At 37.1% G+C, this 19,074-nt stretch overlaps 1 long non-coding RNA gene across 1 annotated transcript in view; it reads left to right on the top strand.

Moving 5' to 3' along the window:
• LOC141571106 (uncharacterized) overlaps positions 1-19,074 on the top strand; it is a 230,181-nt gene that overhangs the window by 175,992 nt on the left and 35,115 nt on the right. The window contains exon 4 of the long non-coding RNA XR_012495677.2: positions 12,205-12,331. This is a non-coding gene — a long non-coding RNA (uncharacterized LOC141571106). The remainder of the gene's footprint in view (positions 1-12,204; positions 12,332-19,074) is intronic.

The raw sequence follows: 19,074 nt of genomic DNA, 5'->3' as shown, positions 1-19,074 counted from the left end.
TTTCTGTATCTCATGTATTTAGCATTCTTCTAGTACACAAAAGGATCAATAAATATTTTGGAATGACTGAGTGAATGAATGGCATTAACATTCTTGGCCAGGTAAAGCCACTAAAAACAGATTTGACAAGCTTCCCCATTGGTGGTCAAGAAGTCAACTAGGGTTTTGACAATTCCATAAGCTATAAACAGAACTGTAGAGTAGAACATTCTGAGAAATGAAGGACAGTGAATATTGGAGTTGGTTGCCCACTCTATAAGGAACTAACTCACATCAAAGAGAATCATTCAAAAATCAGTGCAAGCATAGGTGGTATGGTTTGTTTGAATAATTTAGGCACATCTACATCCATTGCACCAGGGGTGGGTAATTTTCTGCTCTATTTTTCCAGGACATGATATGAAGCTATTGCTGACATTATTTCTACTTTCAAAAATGTTCCTGAAAAGGGAAATCTGAGATAAGTGATACAAAAACAAACTTGTGACTTGACTCATTCATTTTAGATATTGCTGAGCTATTTAGATGAGAGTAACAGCAATTTGATTCTCTCATGTGGATGATTTCACTGGAAGAAGGATGCAGAATTTTTATGTCTTATTTTTGAAATTCTTTTGGTTTTTCTGATTTGATATTATTTCCTTTGCAAAAGCTAAATGAAGCTTGCCTACTGTATTCTGTATTATTTTTTCAAATTTCCAAATAGATTTCCCATTTTGATAATAACTGGAACTAAAATTAAATTGAGCCAATTTTAAAATCATATAGAAATTTTTCTGATATCTTCATCTAGAGAGATTTAGGTATGCATATTTCAGGCAAGAGAGGAGTCTGCTGTGTATTTAAAATATATTTATGGTGATAAACATTGATGGGAATAGAAAATTAAGCTTTCCTTTAACCCGCAACTCAGAATCTACACACATATTCCATGGAAAACTGGGTGGAAGAGGGAATAAAACATGCCAGCAAAAGATACAGTATTTTTTACTCCTCAAGATTGAGGCACTTAACCTCAGATCCTTCTCATCCTGGAAATGTCAGGGAGCACTTTCAAATACCTCACATCAATATATCCTTAGAAAATTCAGTGGAATGGACAGGACATATATTTTTGTCCCCATTTTATAGTAAAGGAAAATGATGTCCAGAGTGATTACATGACTTCAATAAAGCCACACCTCTAATAGGGATACATCCGTTTAGCAGAAAGCAGCCATCCAGTCCTGCTTGTTGATGAAGACTGAGTTTACCTGTTGCCCAACTTCATGTACAAGTGAAATGATGTCTCCAGAACCGTCAGTGATCTCACTTATGTACATAATGGGATTTCATGAGATGCAGAGGAACTATGAAATGGGATCACTGCTGGAGGCCCGCACACATACAAACTATCCACCTGAAACACGAGTGAGTCATCTTTGTGGCTTTTTTTTTAATATAAAAAATAAAGAGAAAGGAATCCAAACAATACTAGAAAGTCATCAACATAGAAGAGAACAAGAGAATAAGAAAGGAACAGAGGAGAACTACAAAAACAATAAGAAAACAGTTAATAAGATGGCAATAACTACATACCTATCAATAATTATTTTAAATGTAAATGAACCAAATGCTCCAATCAAAAGAATAGGGTGGCTGAATGAATAAAAAACCAAGACCCTTACATATGCTGCCTACAAGAGACCCATTTCAGACTGAAAGGCACATAGACTGAAATGTGTTGGAAAAAAATTTCATGGAAATGGAAATGAAAAAAAGCTGAGGTAAAATGTATCAGGCAAATGACTTTAAAACAAGGGCTATAACATGAGACAAAAAAGGGCATTTTATATTGCTAAAGGGATCAATCCAACAAGAGTCATCTTTGATTGCCTCTTCCAACCTTTGTGCTTTAAAACGTGTCCTTCAAGAAAAATGGGTCAGATTACTCACTTCTTTATATGATAGGTGTATAATTCTTTAGGAAATAAAGTAGAATGGCCTGAGTTTAGTTAACAGGAACTATAGCCCAATAATCATGATTTTGTTTTTGGTGCCCCCATTACCCTTTTGCATATTTCTGTACAGTAAGTAACTATAAAGGACTTCAAATGAAAATAGCTACTCGGAGTTGGGATGCTGAAAACACTAGATTGACTTGAAAGAAGAACGAAAAGTAGTTTGAATCTCCACTGCCAACTGATATAAAGAGAAGAAAATTGGGTGAACCAGCCTCATTCTACAGAATATTTTGGAATGAGAGTGAGCACACAGGAACTGTAGCACGACCAGCCTTTATCGGCAAGTACAGACTTGAGTGTTATTTTTTTTCTTTTTTTCTCCAGGTTCTGCCATAAACTCAGCTCAGACAAGTGGTACTGAGGGGCCTGTACTCTCCCATCTCCTCTAGTTACTCCAGATTCTGTCCCTGGAACATGTTGACTCTTTAAAAAATGAAGTATGTGGAAAACTTTTGTTATGCTCCTTTTACATAGTTTCACCATGTTTTAATGTTTTCTGTCATACTTTATCAAATGCCAACAACAGCAGCAAAAAAGCCCCAAACCCCAAAGCAGCCATATGGCATTTGTGACTAACAGTGCCATAAAATGATAAGGCTACTATTTCCTTCATTTACTCATGGTATTCCTTACTATCTTGGACAGATCTGCACAGATAGTAACTGGTTAGCAAATATTTGTTGAATGAAAGAATAAATGGTTTAATAAAGGAGGACTTACTAGCAGCAACTCCTAATATTTCAGGCACTGTGTTATGTGCTGGGATGTTCTGATGAGCAGATAGGTCTGTGCCTGAGAGCAGTTTGGAGTCTATTGGAGGACACATCCACCAACGATCATGCACATATGCAATTATAAGTTGTGTTCAGTATTGTGAAGGGAAATGACCTCTCTGAGAAAGTTTTCTACTTTCTTTACACGAAAGTTCTTTTTTGCCTTGAAGAAATGGTTTGATTTGCCTTATACAGTTGACCCAATTGATCAATTTCCTCCTTTCAGTCTGTTTGCCAAGAAACTCAGAACCGATTGATTCTAATTTCAGAAATATGTTTTGTGATGAACGTGTTCTGATTTTTTATTGATATTAATATTCTAGCCATTCATTTATTCATTCAATAAATATACAAAGGTATGACAATTAAGTTCGCGAACTTGCCACCGTGCACTTACATTGGCAGCACTGTACAAACAGCTCGGTAATGTTTCATACCTTGGTATATCAGTGTCTCACAATTGTGTTCCTGTCGATGTGTGGTGGTGTCTTGCTGAGCGAAATTCCTTATTGTTGTTGCATGTTTTGTATGCCATCGCGAGAATGTCTGAGCTTGAATTAGGGCAATGAACAAACATTAAATTTCTTGTTAAACTTGGCAAGAGTGGAACTGAAATCAGGGACATGTTAGTCCAAGTTTATGTGGATAATGCCATGAAGAAAATGTCAGTGTACAAATGAATTAAATGTTTTTCTGAGGGTAGAGAACACATCACTGTTGAAGAGAGGTCAGGGTGGCCAGTAACGAGCAGAACTGCAAAAAACAAAAACAAAAACAAAAACAAAAACAAAAAACACTGCAAAAAAACCTGGAAAAATTCATCAAATTAAACGTCAAAATCGTCTGCTGATTGTGAGAAGCATAGCAGACCAAGTAAACATCAATAGAGAACCAGTTAGGAAAATCTTAACTGAAAATCTTGGCATGACAGAAGTATGTGCAAAAATAGTCCCGAAGGAGCTCACCGATGAACAAAAGGAAAGGAGAGTCGAAGTCTGCCAAGACCTTTTGGACAGGCAAGACGATGTTTTGGGCTGTGTTACCACTGGTAATGAAATATGCGTGTACCAATATGACCCTGAAACAAAGCATCAAAGTGCACAATGGAAGTCAGCCAATTCTCTATGACAAAAAAATGTTCCGTCAGTCAAAATCAAGAGTCAAAATGATGTTGCTAATTTTGATATCAGAGGAATTATTCATTATGAATTTGTACCAACTGGACAGACAGTTAACCAAGTTTACTATTGGAAGTGCCAAAAAGGCTGCATGAAAAAGACAAAAATGACCTGAACTTTTCACTAACAATTCATGGCTCTTGTATTACGACAATGCATCAGCTTGCACAGCACTGTCTGTGAGGGAGTTTTTAGCCAGTAAATAAATAACTGTATTGGAACACCATCCGTACTCACCTGATCTGGCCCCCCAGTGACTTCTTACTTTACCTGACGATAAAGGAAATATTGAAAGGAAGACATTTTGGTGACATTCAGGACATCAAGGGTAATACAATGACAGCTCTGATGGCCATTCCAGAAAAAGAGTTCCAAAATTGCTTTGAAGGGTGGACTAGGTGCTGGCATCGGTGCATAGCTTCCCAAGGAGAATACTTCAAAGGTGACCATAGTGATATTCAACGTATGTAGCACTTTTCGTACCGTGAGTTCGCGAACTTCATTGTCACACCTGGTATATAGAATACCTGCTCTGTACCAGGCTGTGTGCTAGGCATACAGTATTAAGGTAAACAAACATGGTCCTTACCCCCATAGAGGTTACAGTTACAAAAGTTACAGAGAGAAGAAAGAAATTAAACAGTAATTACATAAACAAATACAATAAAAGCATGTGAACAGTCTTATTGTGGGGTGGGGCATGGTGCTGTGAGAGAAAATAATGGAGAAGGGATACTTATTATCTCTCCAAATGACCTCTATTTTGAATGGAGAACTGGAGGAGGAATTGTGCAGATGATAAGACAGAGAGTGTGTGTGTGACGGCTGGAGGTGGCTTCAGAGTTGGGAGAATAGAGAGGCCCAGTGAACTGTTGCAGGGACAGGGAGCATAAAATCTCTTGATGTGGAAAAATCCACTCTCTAATAACTAAAAGAAAGCCTAATGGGTTGATGCTTCTTGAGCTAAAGGGAGAGGGGCACTTGATGGCCCAGGAGGTCATGCACAACTTGGAAGCTACTTTAAATATTTGCTTTTTATTTTAAGATCATTAAAAAGGTATTGAAAGGTTTTCATGGGAGAGGTAACATGATGGGATGGTATTTTATTATGTTTACTCTCTCAGCTGCCTGCGTGAAGTGTATTGAAAATAAACAAGTGGGGAATTAAAAAAATATATTAAAAATATCGATATCAGCCATTCTTGTTTTAAGATTTTCACAAATGTGTATAATGTAATTTTTTGTTTAAAATAATACTTTTATTACCATGGGGATCATTATCTCTTGTTCTATTTTATTTGTTTTAAATAGACCATTTACACAGGTCATTGAATGTTGTCAGAGATTTTCTGACAGGAGACTTTGAAGGTAAATGAGTGAAAGGAGAAAAGATAATGGGAAATAGGAGCAGGTGTGGCAAAAACAAAAAACAAAACAAAACAAAAAACAGAGGCCGAATGCAGCACAAGTACTGTTCTACAAGTTTGTTAATGGCTGGCTATACATACCTCAGCTTGACTGGAGATGTAATCCTTCTCATGTTTGTTCACTGGCATACAAAAGCCTCATTAGGGAAGGACATCAGAACACGTTTGTAGAATTAACTAACTAATTAATGAAGACATTCTTATCTTTTCAGAATGTTCTTACTTTCCACAAAGGAAGCAGAATTGGGAAAACATTTCCTCTGGCCCTTTCCCGTCTTATCTCTCTATTAGAGCAGAGATGATTGTTAGGCTCATGAAGCTATGGATCCTGTTACTGGTTTTTTAGGAGTGGGAGAAGGACAATAAAGCAATTAATACAGCAAGATGGCCTTTTCTTTTTATCATGGAATTGGTTATATTTCTGTGGGTTCATTTTTGGTGCAACTTTATATGCTCTTAGAGTCCAGAAAGAAGCCAACTCTGAAGTTCGAAATGCTTAAATTCTGTGTTGATTTCCTTAAGAAGACTGACAAAGAGTGTGCCTGTATATGAATTTATGTTTGCAGGCAAAGGCGGAGGAGAACGTAGCCTACACTTCAGTCATGCTGTCAGTTAGGTGGCTCATTTGCTCTGATAATGGCTCTATCTGGCTTATTAGTCTCTCACACGTATTTGTCTGGCAATGAAGTTGTTCCTCTGTCGTTAGGAACACACACAATGTTGGACAGGACGTGCCTCTGGCTATCTTTCAATACTCCGTCACAGCCAGACCGTTTGGCAAAAACCTTTAAAACTGCTCTCCATCTACTTCCCACACAAAGTACCCACCACTAAATAAAGATGCTAATGACTGCATTGATGGCTCAAGTCTAAGATACTGGAATGCTACTGAGAAGGAGATGTTTCTCCACTGTCAAATCTATTCAGAATATTTCAAGCAAATGGATATTTTGTTTCTGTGAAGTCTCTTGCTCTGCCTGTTTTCAATACCGAAAGATACATTTTAGTTTTCATCACGGAAAACTAACCTTTGTGATGGGTCAGATACGGAAATGGAGTGTTCTAAATGTCATCTCGCTATCTTTCCTCCAACTGCAGGAAAAGAAGCTGCCTTGACCTGCTGACCTCATCGCAACTCCTTTGGGACAAGATGTTCAGATATCTTGTCTCTACCCCGAGTCTTCTTATCACCCCTTCACTCCTGCCCTCTCTAGTTACTCAGAGCCTCTCTGATGGCTTGTATGTTTCCATGAATCTGTGCCTTACTCCAAAATATCTTTCTTCCATGGCACAATGAATTATTCAGTAAAAAGAGTTTTTAGCATAAGTTTATTACAATCTTTGCATCCTCATATTCTCATCCTCTTATCTTCACTCCTCATCTGCTCCTTCACTAGTCTTCTCCCTCTCGATCAATGGCACCTCTATCCTGCCTCAAGGCCGAATATTGATGTTTTCCTCGAATGCTCAATCTTCTCCACTCCTCACATCTGACCATCAAGTCCTGTTCATCATAATTTTAAAATAGCTCTTAAATATGAGCTTTTCTTCATTTCCCTTGTTACTGTCTTTCAAGATACCTCTTCTAGCAACTGGACTAATATAATGGCTTCCTAATGGGTTAATATCTATTAATATTTTGGATAATGGAGAGTTTACTAAAACAATACAAGTGTTTATATTTCACCAGTAAGCAGGTGGAAAATATAGTTTAAAAAATTCTCAGGAATAACTTAATGACAGACATTCATGTTTTGGCATAAATTAAACCTTGAAGCCTTATTGAAATATTGAGAGTGTATAAGAAACATTGAGTAAATGCAGAGCTGTGAGTTCTTTAATGTGATAGATTTCTATTCTCTCTGTCTGTTTTATATTTCTAGTTCAATCCTAATTAAAATGTCATGAAGATTAAGTTTGGATTTCACAAGAAATATCCCAGATAGGGCACAAATACTTCTATGCACAAGTGAATTCAGGCTAAAATAAACAAAGAATATTTGGAAACATAGCTGAGCTCAAAACCAAGACAGAGAAATCACCACGAGACAAAAATGAAGAAAGCATGCAACATCAGAACTATGATCAGGGACTTCTGCCAACATCCCCATGGGGTTATTGAAAATATATTGAGATCTTAACAGCTTGGTTCTGTGTTTTACATACACACCGAAAGAGACATGTTTAGTCATGGATTTCAAATGCTATGGAGCTATTACTAAGCTTCTTGCCTAAAGACAGAAGCATCATGGGCTGCCCCATCCCTGAAATCAAGACCAGAACAGCTCCATCCACAGCCTCTAGGAAGCAGCAAGAAAGTTTACCTTTTGTTACCTTGTCCATGGGGGTGGGCAGGAATACCTTGAAAAATGAAAACCTCTGAATTGTGTCATATGCCTGTGAGGGTTCAAGAAATTAAGAGCCAGAGAAATACCTGGGATTTGTACTCTTGAGCAAGAAAATGCTATGTCAGACATTTCTATAGTCCAGAACATATTTGACTTCCCAGAAAAGTAATATAGAAAGATAGGATGAAGGGGAGCTCATAGTGAAAGTGTTCAAATCACATAGAATCAACCATTGCGGGAGAGTCACAGATCCAGTAAGTGGAAGAATCTAAAGATGACTAGAATTGGAAATAACAAAATAGTCTGAAAGAAAGTTTAAAGTAAGTTTATTTAAACTATTCAGAGAGAAAGAACAGAAGTCATAGATGGGAACCAAAAATGTATAAAGAGAATTGGAAAGTTTGAAAAGGTCTATATATAAGAAGTTCATATATTTAAAAATATTTTGAATGCAAAGATTTAGCAGTAAGTTAGACACAGCTGAAAAGAGAATTCATGAACTGGGCAATAAGTCTGAGGAAATCACTTAGAATACATCACTGGGAGAGAAAATGATGGAAAATATTAACATATCAGTTAAAGGTATGGAAGCCAGAATGAGAGCCAATAAATGTCTAGTAGGCAAATTGCAATTATCTTGAGTATTGTTCAAGATTTTAGATGTAATCCTGGAGAAACTAATAGCTGGATTGATCTAGGCCATGGGTTTGTCAGCCAGTTGTGATAAAAATAATAATTAGGGAAAAGACTTGAATATATTGATAAGACAGTGTCATACATAATGAAGTAAAGAATCTAAGCTGAATTAAGACAGAAATGGACATAGCAATGAGTCTGAAGAAAATAAAACATCAAAAGATTTGCAGTCCCGGTGGAGAGGAGGACAAGTAGCTTTTCTTTTCACCAATCGTGGGTCTACCTTTAAGGAAGTTTACCCATTGCAGGATTGGGCAGTTAGAATTATAGTTCCAGAAGGTCTATTGATTTCTCACCACAGAAATCAGCATTAAATATTGATGCACTACCCGCTGCCTTCCACCCAGAGGAGTCCTAAGGTCTTTACAGGAGATAACACTGTTCCTCCTGGAGGTATTGCTATGGCTTACTGGCTGCTCAGACCCTCAGATTATTGGGAATCCAAATATTTCCAGCTGCCTCAACCACAAACACAAGGCAAAAGAGACAGATAAAGTGAGAAATGAGTGTACCTTTGGCAGATGTTACTATCAGCGGTGCCACCTGTAATATTTAGAGAAAGCACCGCTGTGTAATTATCAACACTATTATATATGTGTTACTGTAGTATATATAAAGACTGAATCTGAAATATTGGCTTATTAACAATGGAAAATAGTAGTACCTTGATATAGGAACCTAATACAGTGTGATTTCGTCATTAAGGGCTGGATGGCATTATGTTTCCACAAATTTTCTTTAAGGAAGTTTATTGACCTGTCGCTTCTTAGTGACAGGTCATAATATTTTATTGGTCAGAATCTCTTGAAATATGCTGTGGGGACAGAGCCAGGAGTGCAGTTTCCAGGCTCTCCGCCTCATGCTAAAGGGTGCTAGCTCAGGTAGTAAATGGCCATCAACTGTGATTGGATGGCCATAAGCTGTGGTTAGTTGGCCATCAGCTGTAACCAGTGAGCCATTGGCCACTAATATAACTGCTGTGGCTATGCTAGCAGAAAAATGGGGGCTAGCAAGAAGATGGTGGCTGGCATGCGTGGATTGCAGTTAGGACGGCAGGTTGCCCTCGGCTATTCTTAATACTAGGATGAATAAAATAATTACATTTCTGTAAGTCACCTTTAAGTCATACATTTTCCACCTAATTTAAAACTGTTGTTTATGAGCAAAAATGGGTACACAGCTTCTTCTGGTCTATAGTAAACATAAATAGGCAACCACTTCTAACACAGGTGGATTCCATGCAACATGTTAAGTCGTTGGCTCTGGTTTTACAAATGTTCTGGTCCAAAACTGATCTCCTTGTACTCAATCGGCTCTTTTAGGAGTTAGGTTTGGCTGGGCTTTGTCTTCCCCATATACTATCTGTCCGGTGGGAGTAAGTCACTCCCTTCCCTTATAAGTCCAGATGGAGAATGCCGATGCTGTTACAAAGTGAAAAATCAGTATAGCTTCCCATTAGGACATTATATCTTGACGATACGCATAAAAGGCCATTTTTTCCCCTCATTCTTGATGTAGAGCTCTGAAAGGAATACAATGAATGAGAATATTGGATTCACAGAAATCTCTGAGTCAGGAGGTTGATGGATACCAGCATTGTGATTATCACTTGACAATCAAATAGATGATTTTTAAGAGTTCTCACATGAACATATTGCACATTATAATTTTTCCTCTAATCTCGAATCAACTCAGAAAGCTTGTTAATTTCTTAAGCTATTCCAAGCTTATTTGGATAGAAAATTATCCCGAGACCTATTAGCTCTCTCCTCTCTCAGCATGGCCAGTTATACAGAGCTGAGTATCAGTTCCACATGTTATTTTTTGGGATGTCATTCAATATTTCATCAATTCCCATCACACTTGGTGCCTTGGAAGTATCCTCCACAATCTTTCTTCCCTCTGAAGCATGTATAAACAAATCTAATTCCTTGTTAGACGCTAATTGCAAGTGCCATATAATTGTGCCTTTGAAACTTTCTAAAAACATTAACCATATGTCAAGGTCTTCCCCTAACTGCCTGGTTATCCTAATGTGAGAATTATTTCTTGTTGACTGCACCCTATTTATTTGGTAAGCTAAATAACTACTATAAAATACCTTCAGTATAACTCAAGATTACCAGCAGTGTTTTTAGTTATAATAATTTTGATAGGTTGCCCTGCAAAAGCATCTTTGGCATAGGTTGTATGAGGCTGCAATATCTTCCTCATCTTCGGTATATTTTTTAATTCACTCATATTACATGGTAGTTGAGAAACCATTTCGAAAACAAGTGAAAAACAAACAAGTGACATTGGCCAATGTTTATGCATAATAAACATCTCTGGAAGCCTTTGGGCTGTGAGAGGATGTTATGATGCAAAATTTCAAGGAAGAACTTTAGTTGATGAGAGAAGAAGTAGGCTGAGAGAAGGAGGTTGGCGTATTAAGGTGAACTCAAATCCTTAAGATTATTGCAGAATAATGATTCTACATATAATGTAGCACTCTTATTCTAAACTGATTCAGTGGAATGGACACTGTAGAATGCTGCCGAGGTCCTTCACTTCAGGACCTTCCCCAGCTGCCAAAATATTGGCTGTCAATGATTCACAGCTGAGTGTGCTTCCGAGGACCACTCCTAGCACCAAATATCTTGCGTTGAGACCCTCTCTGGAAGTTGGCAGAACACCCACTTTGGTTTCTTGGCCTGTGGAGTATGAGTTACCGTCGTGGGCAAGGACAACTCAAAGCAGTTCAACTTCTTCCTTTGCCTAGTCCTCGCTTTTTCTCCTCTCTTTCAGGCAGTGGTGTGCTGATAAGCGTTTAACAGTGGACTCTCCAGGAAGGAAAAAGCCCTTATTTGTTGCGTTTACCAATTTCCAAGATGTAAATTCCCACTGTAGCCAATTTTAAACTACCAATTTGGCATCATTGAACTCAAGAGGTCGGAAGAGATGCACATAATTGCTTCTTACAAGTAGGTTCCAGCACACCACTGCAGGTGTTCTTCCTGAGTATACTCCTCAATAAACCTCCAATATGAAAATATCTGTCTCAGAATCAGTTTCTGGGAAAACCTATCCAAGTATCCATCTATTCTTCATTATGCTTACAATCTGGTAGAATACATAAAAATCTTAAACACTCAGGATCTAAGCAACTGTAATGTAGAATCTAGTCTTAAGGAGCTCCATGCAAGGCAAGAACATTCACTTCCATACCTATTTTTTGTGGAGTGACAAGCAGCAATCCTTAGTGAAGCAGCTGTGGCATTGGGGCTGCGGGTTTTGTGGAGGAACATGCCAGGCGGGGCAGGTGTCTTAGCAAAGTGGTTAGTGATGAGTCTGGAGCAAGATGGTGGGGGTCTAAACCAGCCATGGGGCATTGGAGCTGCCAGACTACGTATGTTCAATTTGGTGTGATGGTAAGGCGACAGCATGAGATACTGTCTGCAAAACTTCAGTGCTAATGTCTGGGGACTTTGTGTTCTTCCATGACGATAGTAACTACATTCCAGGTTTTGTGCTATGCTTTCTATGTACATATAAATATATATGATCATATATTTAATACATGTACTATGATACATATACTATAATCCTGAACACAACTCTGAAAGGTAGATGGGATTATTCCCATTTTTGTTAGATGTAGAAAGAGGGAAGTTAAGTAACTTGATGAAGGACATTCATTAAATATATGCCGGTAAAAGCCTGAGCTGGAATTTTATTGTAAATCTATCTGGTTCCACATGACATCCTGTCCCATTTTTTCTCCCTATCAATGATTATAGGTGCAACGTGGACCTAGAACTATGAAAACTATAACATTGGGAAGACTAATGCCATTTCAGTTGACATAAGGATCAATGGCCTCTGCTTTGCTTTTTAGAAGTCTGGAGCATCTCCTGAAGAGACTAGGTAAGTAAAATTTAAAATTCATGTAAGATGAAAGATGAAGGGATGTATGATCAAAGTCCATAAATCATGAAAGGTACATACAGATTTTCCCAAAACAGGAGTACCAGAAGATTTGGGATTGGTCTTATGTTTTTTGAAAGGAACACAATTTATTATAGTGACGTTATATATCTCTCTACTGCAAGGATAGATATTAAGTGTGAAATGTGGATGTAGTAAAGAAGGTGTTAGATGTTCCTGATATTCATAACTGATACACCCTCTCGGGTGAGGGGAATCCCAGCGATAATGCCAGGCTGTGACACAATGCCCTGAGACCTTGGGCTGGTGTGAAGGTGAAGGGGATCAGAGAGACTACAGGGGCAAAAACAAAAGCAAAAGTAAGTTGTGAGTGCAAATGGCAGAACTGAGAAGGAAAATCTGGATACAGGAAATAGGACAGAATTCTGGAGAAAATGTCCACAGAGAAGGTTGGAGACAAAACTCAGAAGAACTCCATGATTCACAGGACTGTAATTAGCCCCTTCATAAGGTGTCCAAATCCTCCCTTGCGGAAAAAAAGAGAAATCTGTTAAAGGTATAGCAGGGGAGAAGGAACGCCTACCTGGGAAGTTCTTAGGTTTTGGTCTCTGGTCTTAGTGACCTATGTGACAAGCATGGAAATGCTTTTGAAGGATTTTATCTCAAAGATTCATGCAAATTTGGAATTCTTGTTTATAATATTATCATTTTTGTTTTGCTGATAAAAAGTTTCTTATTTCTGACATATTAAAATTATGTTTCCAGTAAAATGTGTCATATATATTTTCCCTCGGTAACTCCTATCACTTGAAAGTTTCTCACCTCATTTTTCAAAGAACAGAGGGATTATCTTGGGTATTGGATATTATTGGGGCCCTGTATTATTGATGTTTTTGTGTCTGCTCTCTATGCGCATTTTTCCTTTCCAACAGCACTCTGATATACTTTTGGGGAATTATACTTCCACGCTGGATACAGTCTGGTGGGGCTTTAGTCAGGTGACCAGACTCTATTAGCCCAGAGTAGGCCCTGGACATGAAACTGGCCAAAAGGAATTTCTATCCTGAATTTAATTTCTATACAGAATGACTAAAATTGGTGAGCTAGTTGATCCCATTGGCAAGTTCAGTGACTACAAGAAATATATTTTAAAAAGTGACAGACTCAAAGAGCAATAGGAGACTTCTCTTATGTGTCAGTTGTTGACAGATTGAATAGAATAAAAATAAACATTTAGAGAATCTGAGATATATATCTGATGATAGGTATGTGTTAGTATATATTTGTCAAATGCTATATGCAAGATAAATGAAATGCACCTTCTTAAGCTTAGAGAATCTTTTTTTTATTAAATTGATTGAGGTGACAATGGTTAGTAAAATTACATAGGTTTCAAGTGTACAATTCTATAATACATCATCTAAATATCACATAGTGTGTTGACCACACAGAGTCAGTTCTCCTTCCATCACCGTATATTTGACCCCCTTTATCCTCTTCTGCCACCCCTCTCCCCCTTACCCTCTGGTAACCACTAAACTATTGTCTGTGTCTATGAGTTTTTGTTTGTTGGTTGGTCTTGTTCTTTTGTTGCTTTCAGTTTTATATCCCACATATGAGTGAAGTCATATGGTTCTCGACTTTTAAATAAATTGATGACATATTGAACAAATTGATGACATAATAAAAATTATAAAATTATAAATTTGAAAAAGTGTTAAGCTTGACTACTGGCCTGGTAGTGTGTTAGGGTCTAGGTTTACAAAATGAATATAATCTAATCCCTATTATTATATGAGCTTTATATTCTGAGGATGGGAAGGTAGACAAATAATCACATCAACGTGTCATGATATGAACACACGTACATATTGAGTAAAATATATATCACCTACTTGGGGAGGTCAAGGGTGGTTTCTGTGACCAGGTGACATTAAAGCGTCACTGGTGGGAGATGTGAAAAATATGAAACTTTAAGGCAACTGCAAGTAGTTTGATATGACAAAGAACTACACCTGTTGAGAAATGATTAGCTTGGGAATGTTTTGATAAATGTTCTTAAATATCAAAAGCAAATTCACCACTGAATATTATTGTTATTATATGTCTCAATGCTAAATACCATCCACTCAAAAACTTTATTAAAAGAAACAACTTTGGACAATGAGGAAAGGTTATTTAAGTTGCAATACGGTTTAGCTTATGCAGTACTAAAGGAGACAGTGAAATGGCGGTTGAAAGCTCTTCATTATGGAATGAGATAGGCCTGGGAAAGAATCCCAGTTCTGCATTGACTGACCCTGTGACCCTGCACAAGTTACTAAACCTCTTTAAGTAGGATCCAGATTTTCCTCATGTGGATGATGGGGCTAATGATGCTTTCTTCAGAGGACTGGTAACATTTTCCTCCCAGTTTCTAGCACAAAATAGGTACTCAAAAAAGTCAGCTTTGCAACTCTTTTTTTCTTTTTCTTAAACTGAGTATAAATCTATCAGCCTGGTGGTCCAAGAGGAGAATAATTTTTCTTTTTTTTTTTTGGAGCCTGGATAGAGCCTAAGAATCCTTTTCTTTTCACCCATCCCACCCACTTCCCCTTTGGCAACTAACAGCTTGTTCTCTGTATCTATGGGTCTCTTTCTGTTTTGTTTTGTTTTTTCAGATTCTATACATAATTGAAATCATGGTGTTTATCTGTCTATGTTGTCATAAATGGCAAGATTTCATTCTTTTTTATGGCTGAGTAATATTAATATTTCATTATATATATTTCATTATATATGTATATATATCTATATATACATAGATAACAGATAACATTTTTTGACACGTATATATACATATATACATATATATGTATATATCCTGGGGTGCCAAAAATATACACATTTTAAGAGATGTTATCTATGTTGTCTATGTATTACTTTTCAAAGTTGAATTGAATTATGGTAGCAATGTGTAGTATGATGTTTGCTCAAAAGATGGCATTAATCAAATGAATGCTAGCGTCATTGTATTACAATTTTAATACAGTTTTTCATACAGTTTTATGTATATATGTGTATACACATACACACACACACACACACACACATCTATCTCACACCTTCTTTATCCATTCATCTATCAATGGATATGTAGGTTGCTTCCATATCTTGGCTATTGTAAATAATGCTGTAATGAACATGAGGATGCATAGATCTTTTCAAGTTAGTATTTTCATTTCCTTTGTGTAAATACCCAGTAGTGGAATTGTGGGATCATATGGTAGTTCTATTTTAATTTTTTGAGGACTCTCTATACTGTTTTTCATAGCTGCTGCACCAATTTACAATTTCACCAACAGCACAACAGAGGGTTCCTTTTTCTCCACATCCACTCTGGCACCTGCCATTTGTTGATTTTTTGATAATAGCCATTCTGACAGGTGTGAGATAGTATATTTTGTGGTGTTGGTTTGCATTTTTATGATGATTAGTGATGTTAAGCATCTTTTCATATGTTTGTTGGCCATCTTTATGTCATCTTTAGAGAAATGTCTATTTAGGTTCTTTGCCCATTTTTAAATTGGATTTTTGGATGTTGTGTTGTATGAGTTTCTTATATATTTTGGATATTAACTCCTTATCAGATATATTATTTGTGAATATCTTCTCCCATTTAGTAGGTTGTCTTTTGTTTTGTTAATGGTTTCTTTCACTGTGCAAAAACTTTTTAGTTTGTTGTTGTCCTATTTATTTTTGCTTTTGTGGTGCTTTCCTGAAGAAACATACTCAAGAAGATACTGCTATGACCAACATCAACGAGTTTACTGCTTCTGTTTTCTTCTAGGAGTTTCAAGGTTTCAGGTTTTAAAGTTAAGTCTTTAATCCAGTTTGAATAGTGGTCCAGTTTCTTTCTTATTTTATTTTTTTGCATGTATCTGTCCAGTTTTCCCAACACTACTTATTAAAGAGACTCTTTTCACCCCATTGTATATTCTTGCCTCCTTTGTTGTGATTAATTGATCATATAAACGAGGATTTATTTCTGGGCTTTCTATCCTAATCCACTGATCTGTGTGTCTGTTTTGTACCAGTAACATACTGTTTTGATTATTGTAGCTTTGTAGTATAGTCTGAATCAGGGATCATGCTACCTCCCACATTGTTCTTTCTCAAGATTGCTTTGGCTATTCGGGATTTCCTGAATAAAATTTCCATATAAATTTTAAGATTAATTGTTTTAGTTCTGAGAAGAATGCCATTGGTATTTTAATAGGGATTGCACTGAATCTGTAGATTGCTTTAGATACCATGGACATTTTAACAATATTAATCCTTCCAATCCATGAGCACAGTATATCCTTCTATCTATTTGTTTCCTCTTCAACTTCATTCTTCAATGTCTTATAGTTTTCAAAGTACAGGTATTTCACGTCCTTAGTTAAATTTATTCCTGAGCACTTTGTATTTTTTGATGCAATTGTAAATGAAATTGTTTTCTTAATTTCTTCTCGTGATCACTTGTCATTAGTGTATAGAAATACGAAAGATTTCTGTATATTAATTTTGTATTCTGCAACTTTAGTGAATTCACTTATTCTAATTGTTTTTTGGTGGAACCTTTAGGTTTTTTATTTTTTTACATGTAGTATTTGATTTGCAAATAGTGACAGTTTTACTTTTTCCTTTCCAATTTGGATGGTTTTTGTTTCTTTTTCTTGTCTGATTGCTGTGGATAGGACTTTCAATACTATATTGAATAAAAACAGTAAGAGTGGGCATCCTTGTTTTGTTTCTGATCTTAGTGAAAAGCTAACATTAAGTATGATATTAACTGTGGGTTTGTCATATAAAGCCTTTATCATGTTGAGGTATGTTCCCTTTATCCCCACGTTGTTAAGAGTTTTTATCATAAATGGATGTTGAATTTTGTTAAATGCTTTTTCTGCATCTATTGAGATGATCATATGATTTTTATTCTTCATTATGTTGATGTGATATATCACATTGATAGATTTGCAGACATTGAAGCTTCCTTGCATCCCTGGGATAAATCACATTTAATCATGGTGTATTATCATTTTAATGTATTGTTGAATCTGGTTTGCTAATATTTTGTTGAGAATTCGTGCTTCTATGTTCATCTGGGATATTGTCCTATAGTTTTCTTCATCTGGTTATGGTATCAGTGTAATGCTGGCTTCTTAGAATGAGTTTGGAAGCATTGCTTCCTTTTCAAATTTTTGGAATAGTTTGAGAAGGATAGGTATTAGTAGAATTCACCTGTGAAGCCATCTGGTCCTAGACTTTTGTTTGTTGAGAGTTTTTCTGATTATTACTTAATTTTATTGCTAGTAATTGGTCTGTTTAGATTTTCTATTTCTTCCTGGTTAAGTCTTATAGTAGTGTGTATGTCGTGTGGGGAGGCCTGCAGGGTCTCTGCTCCCGCTCCCCACACAAGAACGCAGGACATGGTGAGACCAAAAAGGAACACCCACAGGGCCATAGGTAGGGGAGTCATACTACTATATTCTAGCTGGTGGCTGGGTGGGAGAAACAGGAAACAGGAGACACACGATCCACAAGCCTCACTCTGCCGCTTGCTAGCTCAGCCACTATCTTGCTAGCCCCCATTTTTCTGCTAGCATAGCCACAGCAGTTATATTAGTGGCCAATGGCTCACTGGTTACAGCTGATGGCCAACTAGCCACAGCTGATGGCCATGCAATCACAGTTGATGGCCATTTACTACCTGAGCCAGCACCTGTCTATGTGAGGCCACGAGCCTGCAAACTGCTTTCTGGGGCTCTGTCCCACAGTGTATTTCTAGAAGTTTACCCATTTCTTCTATGTTGTCCAATTTGTTGACTTATAATTGTTTGTAGTATTTTTAAATAATTCTTTGTGTACCTGTGGTGTTCGTTGTAGAGCTTTGCAATCTTAGATGATACATGGAAATCTCCAAAATTAAGACAATCTATACTACTGATGTTTTCTTTGTTTGTTTGCTGCTCTCCCAAGTATAGATAATAACCTTCACCAAAAATGGTTTTGAAAGGAAGATGGTACTGAGTTGCCTCATTAAGTCCAAAAGAATAGGCAACACAGTAGCCAGTGATATGATATCATTCCTTCATTACTTACTTGTTCAAAGACAGATATTTTCTTACTGCTTCTCATGCACCACATTAGTTGACACAAATAGGAATGGTTGCCTTGCTATATTCTTGCCATTTTTCTGCTACATTCTATTTTTGTTCCACTTCCTCATCCAAACACTGGTCTTTTACAGCCACATTTAGATTCATGTCTCTCTGAGTACAGATTTCAGGAGGCAAGTGCCTGATTAAGTAGGACTAATTATAACACACCTTCACTTACCAATTATAGTAAATGGGCCAGAGATGGAGGAGTAGATGACTTCCGCCTGGACCATCAGATTCTATCTATTGTGTTTTTTTTTTTTTTTTTTTTTTTTTTCCCCACGATGGAGCTAGAAGTGGAAAGCCCTTGACTTACTGTGGGGACAGAGCCCCAGAGAGCAGTTTCCCGGCTCTCAGCCTCACATAGAAAGGTGCTGGCTCAGGTAGTAGATAGTCATCAGCTGTGACTAGTTGGCCATCGGCTGTTACTGGTTAGCCATTAGCCACTGATATAACTGCTGTGGCTAAGCTAGCAAGGTGGTGATGTAGTGGAGTGGCATGGTGGAGTGTGGATTGCAGATTGCAGAGAGGCGGATT

The sequence above is a fragment of the Rhinolophus sinicus genome, chromosome 16 (assembly GCF_057876585.1).
Source record: "Rhinolophus sinicus isolate RSI-liver-muscle chromosome 16, RSI-T2T, whole genome shotgun sequence".
NCBI lineage: Eukaryota > Metazoa > Chordata > Mammalia > Chiroptera > Rhinolophidae > Rhinolophus > Rhinolophus sinicus.
The sequence above is the reverse complement of the archived record's forward strand: the minus strand, read 5'-3'. Positions and strand labels throughout refer to the sequence as shown.